Here is an 8570-nt window from a genome sequence, read left to right on the forward strand (position 1 = left end):
AACATTTATTTCATGTGTGATAAATGTGACTGGTGTCAGGCGTGTGTCTGAATTGAAGTACTGTAATTTTTAGATTCATGTATAAATAATCTAATCTGCACACTTTAGAGGTAGATTAGATGCAAACGATTACACTGATTGCCCATTTGTTCATTTCTTTTGTGCAACAAAAAGGAAATGCCATTTGGTTGTGAATAAAATAACATTGTCATCGGCATATGGTATGGATAATATATTTTTATCCAATTTTTTGTGTGTTAAAAGGCTACTGTACCTTTAAGAAATATATAGATACAGAATAGCTTTTTTGATAACTTAACTCCATGTTATGATTTGTACTTGTGATGCCATAACCATGCTGGTTTATGAATGAGCCACATTTGCAGCCAAGTTTCCATAAATGGTCTGGGTAGACTAGGAGGGAGGTTATCAAACTCTCTCTTTTTTTTATAAAAAGTTGTGTTCCACAGTAAATATCCCTGAACTATGTAAAAATCTATGTTCGTTCTTATTCCTGTGAATTCACATGAAAAAAGACAGCCATTGTGTGCCTGCTGACAGATCAGCCTGATAAATGCTCTTCCCTCTATGCCGGCTGTGTAAATAGGACCTAACCAATAGCCAAAGTCAATTTCTCAAGGGTGGTCACGCATTTGGATCAGATCTCATTCCATATAATTCCCTCTCTCCGGAGTGAGCATTTTCACCATGCCCAGCCCTTAGTTTATTAACCTTCAGATTTGCTGCATAAGCCGTTTCCTGGGCAACCACTCCTCTACCCTTTTCCAGAGCCCATAACGCTTGCTCATTCTTAATATGCCTTGAGCATTGTCCTATCCTAGAGCTGTTAGCAGACAATTTGATGCAGTATAATTGAAGTATACTTTTTGTTTATTTGTTTTTGCTGTTCAGTGCTAATTGGCTTTAACGATTGATTCCAAAATCATTGCTCCATAATGACTTATTCTTCATTAGGACATTACGACTAAGAATTGCTTCATTATGCTTTTATGATATTATGTTTATTAAACCGTATTCACTACATGATCATACTCCCATGATCATCTTATTTCTCATTGTTATGGGCTCCTGTAAAGTTCTGTCACACCAGTAAAAAAAGTCTCTATACGGTTTATTGGATTTTGTGGGACCTCTAGAGATTTAGCCAGCTGTGATAGATGGTGAAGTTAAAAGATGTAACTTCATTCTAAAAAATCAATTTCTATAACTCATGTGGTTATATTGGATCTCTACTGTCAGTCGCATTAACGGTGAGATGGGAGAAATATGTTTTGATTCAAGTCTGATATGAAGTTTTTGAACGATTTTAAACCACTATCCAATCATTGAACATGGGATCCTATAATCGAAAATGTTGAATTATTTTTTTAGTTCTTGGTCTGGTTCTTCAGTAGCTGTATGTGCTGATACTTACTGTTTAGATGTCTGTATACTGTTTAGGGTGTATTAACAGACTACCGGAAGACTGTTTTGTAATGGGACAATTACAAAAGCTTGTTCTTCTTTGTTTATTTTTGCCCTTATTTGCAGAGCAAAAAAATAGATATTTATAAACTTTGACAGCTCATTAACATCCAGCCTTGCTATAAAAGTTACATTGCTGCAACAGGCTATATTTAAATGGTGTTACTTCCATTAACATAAGACCTCCCAACAGACCTTTTTTCCCCCTCATATTCAGCTTGGTAACGAGTACTCTCGATTTCACACCATGTGGAGCGGATCATATCCTGCACATTGTAATGCTGAGATGTTTTTAAAATAAGTAGAGCCTGTCCTCACCTTTGCACTTGCACATTGGTACAATTGAGAAACCAACTGAATCTTCTCAAAGCACTGCAGTGTGAGGGCGAATTTTACCCTAGAAGGCAATGTTTTAAAGGAGTGGAGGGAACAGAGAGAGCATAATAAATCCTACTCTCGCAATGACATTTATTCTCCAACTGAAGACCTGTATTTTCACTCTTACTTCTCTAGAGAAAAGTCCATTTGAAATGGACATTTATGAAAAATCACATTTTAATTTTTGCCATACGCATTCTCTAGTTGTGTTTCCCTTCTTCTTTCTTTCAAATGAACTTGTGAATGTAATGGACTATTATTTTAAATATTCACATTTGCATTTGATTTGAGAGCATTTACTTCATGAGTTGGATGAGAAAATGAAACAACTGTAAATATTAAATATAACATCAAAGTTACTCATTTGAAAGGATTATCAACTGTCACAGAATATAAGAAGAATTGTTAAACCTGAACATTGGAACATGAAGACTGAAAAATAGAGATAAGACCCTGATTGCTAACATTTTGTCATTTGCACATCACATCACTTTTCCATTCGAGTATCAGAAAAAAAAGACTAGTTTCTTACCGTATAGTCTTTCATACCATATGCAGTAAATACACGTCAGGAACTATGAATAATACATGGGCACAAATATTTGTTATTTGCATATTTGACTAGGTTGAGCACAAACTGTTTGCGATGCCATCACATTTTGTGTGATATGTTTAAACATGGAAGGTAGAAGTCCTGCATGGCTTCACGTTTAATTGAATTTTTGATACAGCACTTTCACGCAGAACCACATTGAAAATGAACAAAAAGGCAACACTTTTTGATTGTAACTCTCAGAGCTTTTTCGGATAATCCAATCTTCTCGAGCAGTGTTTAAAATATCTCCCCTTGTTAATCCATGATAATGATTTTGAACACAATTACCTTGCACTAGCAAGATACCATTTGGCTTGCTAAATCTACATTTTAGTTTAATTCAACATAGGTTAATTGAAAAAAAAAAACATGCCTCTACGTACAATTCACAGCAGTTCCCAGTTGAATTAGTGGCAGTAAAACACCACCAACAAAAACGACTATTCCTTCTCAAACTGAAGATTTTTCACATTGTTCCCTGCATAATACTACGTCATGACCTCAAAACACTTCATATGCATGATTTGTGAACTGATACATTTGCATCACATAACTATCTCCATTTGTATAGCTTTTCTGACATATTAAACTTAGCTTGTTCGCTCACTTGGTGCAGTTTTTCACTTGTGATCTGGAGCATTGAAACAAAAAATGTTGGTCCAAGAGCCCAAAGATTTGTAAAAGCAGCTAAAATGGCATGGTTCTTTCAGCAAATGTGTTTTTATCGCACGTTTTGCAATATTGGTTAGGATTTGGGTAGAATTTTGTGTAGGTAATAAGATTTTTTTCAGCACCACCTACTAGACATTTCATTTCCGAAATGCCATGATACATACAACATCCAGTATAATAAACATTGCCAGATCATTGGCAACATTTCATTGTTTCAGATAAAACTGAATGCACCTTTAGCGCCACTGACTGACTGTCAGCAATGCAATATCATTTGGCAAAAATATTACAGGGACGTTTTTCTGCTGTGTATTCAGCATTGATTGCATACTTAGGCAAGTGTATACTGAAAATCCCTTGAGTGAAATGGTTTATATGTTGGCCTGAATTGAGTTGGACAAAAAATGTCAAATCACATGGTTTTAGGAATAAAATTTCCTTCTTAAAGGATCCAGTTACCTTTTTGATTGAAGCATTGTTTGTTTACTCTGGAACTCACATTTGAGTTAAAGAAGCCAAATGTATGATATCTATTGTTAAGATTATGATGATTAATTAATGTATTTCAACCCGTTTCTGGGGTGTTGATTTTTTCCCATTCAAGTAGTTGAGATGTACTTCCCTTTGCCTCTAGCCTACATAGAATTTAGCTATTAAGGGTCATTTCAAAGATGGCTGCTGAGTGAACTGACTTGCCTTAAAGGCAATTTGGTTGTCTTGGGTTCACTGTGTGTTTAGTCAATCCGTGTTCAATTAACCAGCTGTAAAACATTATATTCATAGATGATGGCAGAATTTTAGCAGAAGATGCTCTTCTTCCTCTCCGTTAATGTCTTTTATTCCTGCAGCCTGTGGAGCCATAGATCTGGTCAGATCAGTATTTGGTGACAGGAGAATGAGGTAACACCCCAGTCATTAAATAAAAATGACCCTTCTCCAGCTCATGGCTCATTAACTCCTTCCAACAATCAAAGGCAGTCCAGAGAAGCTCCTCGAGAGGGTAATAACCAGCCTCTCCCAAGAGACCCGATCTCTCCACCAGTAAAGGTCATTAGTGACATCAGGATTGTTTCAGCGACACTGCTTAATACATTTGGTCATCGTAGAGCAGAAGGACCGAATGGATGGATTTAACTTTAAAGTTTAGGTTTCTGACCACCAAGGAACCCTGAAAAGGTTTTGGTCTCAGATCTGGAACTGTATTATTTGATATAGTGGTCATCCAAAATTATACTGACACGTACCAAGCAAATAAGTGGAATCATAAATGTTTATTGTCTTATGTTTTCAGTTAGGATTGTTAAATAATTACTTAATTAGGCAAATCAGTTAAGCTGTTGATACTGATACAGCAATATAAATGTAGATCCTCTTAAACCTTTGACTTCTAGGTAATCAATATTTTTAGGCCTGTGGGACACTTCAGTCAAATAATCTATGGTCTCTTCATTGCTGACTTTTATGCTACTCTTGAGGGTATACAACATGAAATTAATAAAGCAATTTAGATTCAAAGACCACTGGAGAAAAAAGGGAGTAAATTAAACAAACCTCCCAATAGGAGTACACAATGTTTTTTAATCATTTCGGGTTTATGGTCTAATATCTTTGAAATCTTAGAGATAAAGGGATGTCACTCTTCGTGGATATAATTAAAATTTTTACAAAACATTTAATTATTTATTTTAAATTTTTACTTTTTTTTTCTTGCCAGTTTATTGTTTTAAGAAGTGTTAGTATTTCCAACACAATATCTCCCTCTTCTGCAGTAAAGGACCAGGTTTATTTGCTCTTGCTTGTCTTGACCTTCCATGTTGACCTTCCCCCGGGGGCAAAAAGGTTAACATGTCATCATAATAAGTCATGACAATCAAGAGCACTAACAATGCAGTTTGAGGGTGTCAGGGGTCACCGAGCTCAAATCTGCTCAAGCACAGCAGCTACGCTTGCATGCATTACGCCTTTAAGGTCCCTCTCCTCTCGTAACAAACGATGCTTCAGAGGCACTTTGCACTTACCGCAGTGGTTGTTGCTCACTTAAATGAGAGGAACTTAATTCCTCTCTGGAGAATTTAAGGGCTAATAAAACTTTTTGTGGCCCTTGATATCTCCAGGGCACTTATCATCTATGTTTATCCAGCATTATACAGTATATTATTACATTACGGTATGTAGTAATGTTATAGCCTAAATAGCATCTTGATTTGTATGCATGAATTGTAAATGGGTTTTTAGACATTCAGAGAGAGTTTTCAGCTTTTTGAAGTCACCACGATTGATAAGATCTTAAAATTTGTTGAAGCCAAGTGTAAAGAATATTTTTGTGAGAATTTGTGTGCGCTTGTCTAAATTAGTTACATCACACAGTTGCAATTGACCATAGACAGGTTAATTATAGTCAGTGTTTGGCCTGTGTCTTCATTTCAATCATTTGAGTAGTAAACAGATGTGCTCTGGCTGAAGCGCCAACCAGGTCTGCTGATTGAGTCGTGAAAACTGATCGTAGTTGCTGGACACTGTGTGTAACCAGTCACAATGAAGGATGAGTGCATTAATCACTGATGGCCTTCAGCAGGACACGCGTTTTAAATATGGACATGTGAGTGGAGTGAACACCTCCTGTTAGTGTGCAGGGCTCAGTTGAAGTTCAATCTAATGGGACCTGATGTTTTATGGCCGCTCTGCAGTACCTGTTATAGCCCTCCAGCCTCAGAGCAAACTGAGCTACCTTGTCAGTCTGTGTGTCATCTTGTATGTCTGATACAGATCCACAACTGACATAACAGGTTTAGACTTTCAGCTGATGTTTTAGTTTCAAATCACTGGATTTCCAAATGTGTAAAGACAACGTTGGCTAACAGCATGCACAATCATATGTTCACGGTGTTTAGTCACAATGTATGAAACCCTTGTGCCAGAGATTAGACAAAGGGTTACACAGGTTAATTAAATGGTTAATTAACATGCAGACCTTGTTTAAAGTAAGTTTAAGTAGCTTTTATTTTTTAAGGGTGATTTTATCAGTCCATGATGTTAGTCCAAGAGTCATTCCTTTACTTTACTTTACATATTTTGAATATTTTCACTACTTTGATTTGAGCAGAGGTTGCCATTTGTTTGTTCGTAAATACATAAATACAAATATATTAAAAATAACCCGTGTTTATTCACATTTTTTCTCAAATTCAAAATTATGAAATTATATATATATATATATATATATATTTTATTTTTTTTATTTTCTTTGGAATATTTTTGTTGAAATCCATAGTTTTTTTTTTCTTCCTCTGCCTTCTATCACTTTCTTTCCTTATTTTGCAATGTCCTTTTAACTAAATTGACTCCTATGAAGGACCACATGCTTCAGGAAGTGACATCATTTTGATGGGATTTGATGAATTCTGTGATGTTCTGTGCTGATAAATGGCTTTTCTGACTTTAAATTATATTTTGAGTTGAACTTTGATACAATTACAGAAATCAGTATGAAATTTTCTAAATGTCAAAAGATGGTTAAGAAAAAATATTGCAATTAACTTTACATTGTCGCTGACAATGCAAGTAAAATCTCAGTTCCTCATTAAGTGTAGCTCTTTAATTCCATCCTGTTTTTTTTTTTTCGGTTTACCTTTTAAAAGAAATAAAACCTTAAATTACAAGCGTTTTCTTCAAAGTTCAAAAGGTACTGCTTGACAGGAATGGTTCAGTAAGCAGGGTTGCCAGGTTTTAACAAAAACCCACCCAATTGCTACTCAAAACTATCCCAAAACTAGGCCAATCACATTTCGAGGGGTGTCCCCCTGTAAAAATTGCATTCTGGGGGGTAAATTACACGTTTTTTGGCAGGGTTCCCCAGGTAAAATTCACATTTTTGGGGCTAAATGTCATGTTATTGGGGTCGCTTAAACGTGTGGACATGAAAAACAACCTGCGGAAACAGAGTAGCTTAATTCTTGGCAACACTGTCAGTAAGTTCCACATTGATCATTTGAGTGTTCTTTTGGGAGTGTTACACATAATTGATGCTGTATGATATATATATATATATATATACAGTATATATTAATTGCTCTTGAGTCAAATGTTCATTGTAATACACAGCAGAACAACTCATTTGCAGTGCACAGCATCTTTCCTGCATTTCTCTACGGTCTCATGTGTCTATCGGTCTATCATGTGATGAGGTTTGGTTCAAATGTGTCTTTTGGCTCTCTTTCAAGAGTTCAAGGCTTTAAATTTGGCTTGGTTACTGGTATTATACAAACATCTCAAAAGTGACTCAATATAATAATCAATATAAGTGACCCAAATAATACACCCATTGGTAAAACGCACACTCTTTTAGATTCACTTTCACATAAATCTGTTCATGGTTAAGGTAGTGAGTCACTGTGGTTCATATGATATAGTGTTAGAGGGATAGAAAGCGAGTGGAAGAGGTTGAGGGGTGGAGATGTGCCATGTTGCATTGGCGTGGAACAGGCTGATGTCAGCCACGTCTGTTTGGAGTCATCATGTCTGCCAGTAAACAGGATGCGATTTAGTCTTGAAGAAGAGACAGCGGCCCCCTCCCAAATGCCGCCTTGTAGTTTAATAAAACTTGCACATGTAACTCAAATGTATTATTTTAATGCTATATGTGATGTGTATATTTAATTCCATAAAGCTGGCGTTTTAAATAGATATCTGAATTATGCAGATGATGCTTTTTTTCTCTCTCTAAATGCATATATATCCTTAATTATTCATTGTTGTAGAGAGTCTACAACAATAAAGGATTTGTGTGCCAGAAATTCAACTTCTTGTCTGTCCTCATGGCAGTAATACAGAGGGACACCGTGTTCCCTGAGAGGACTCTTTGGAAAGGGGAGGAAGGGAGGCTGCCGCATATATCTGGTGGATTAATGTGTAATCTGAAAGGACAGTGCACCCTCCTTTCCATGATTTGTCCTTTTCTGATTGTCCTGTTCTTAATTACCTCCAACAATTGGGACAATCTCACCAACCTGCAACCTTCATACCTATCCGGATCTCTCAGGGTTGTTCCCATGACTGCAGCCAGCAATGGTACGCATGGAAAATCAATAGTGCTCCAGGTCCCTGCCATACCTTACAGCATCTTAACAAGCTCAAACAGCCTGTTTGTGGTGTTTGTTTAGTTTTTCAGCTTCTGTCACCACATTTTATTTGTACACACACACACACACACACACACACACACACAGAAATATTTATATATGTATTTCAAGTCTAAGAACTAGAGAATGGAACTCAGAAATATGTTTCACATATCTGAAGGACAAAATGTCACTAATGCAGGTAAATATATTCTAAAAATTCAAGCTATGCTTGAAAAGTAATTGATTAAAAAAAGTAAATCTATTTAGAATAGTTTTTTTTTTTTTTTTTTTCTGACTGGATTTTTCCATTGTTTTGTTTT

The sequence above is a fragment of the Sinocyclocheilus anshuiensis genome, unplaced genomic scaffold (genome assembly GCF_001515605.1).
Source record: "Sinocyclocheilus anshuiensis isolate Anshui unplaced genomic scaffold, SAMN03320099.WGS_v1.1 scaffold193, whole genome shotgun sequence".
Taxonomy (NCBI): Eukaryota; Metazoa; Chordata; class Actinopteri; order Cypriniformes; family Cyprinidae; genus Sinocyclocheilus; species Sinocyclocheilus anshuiensis.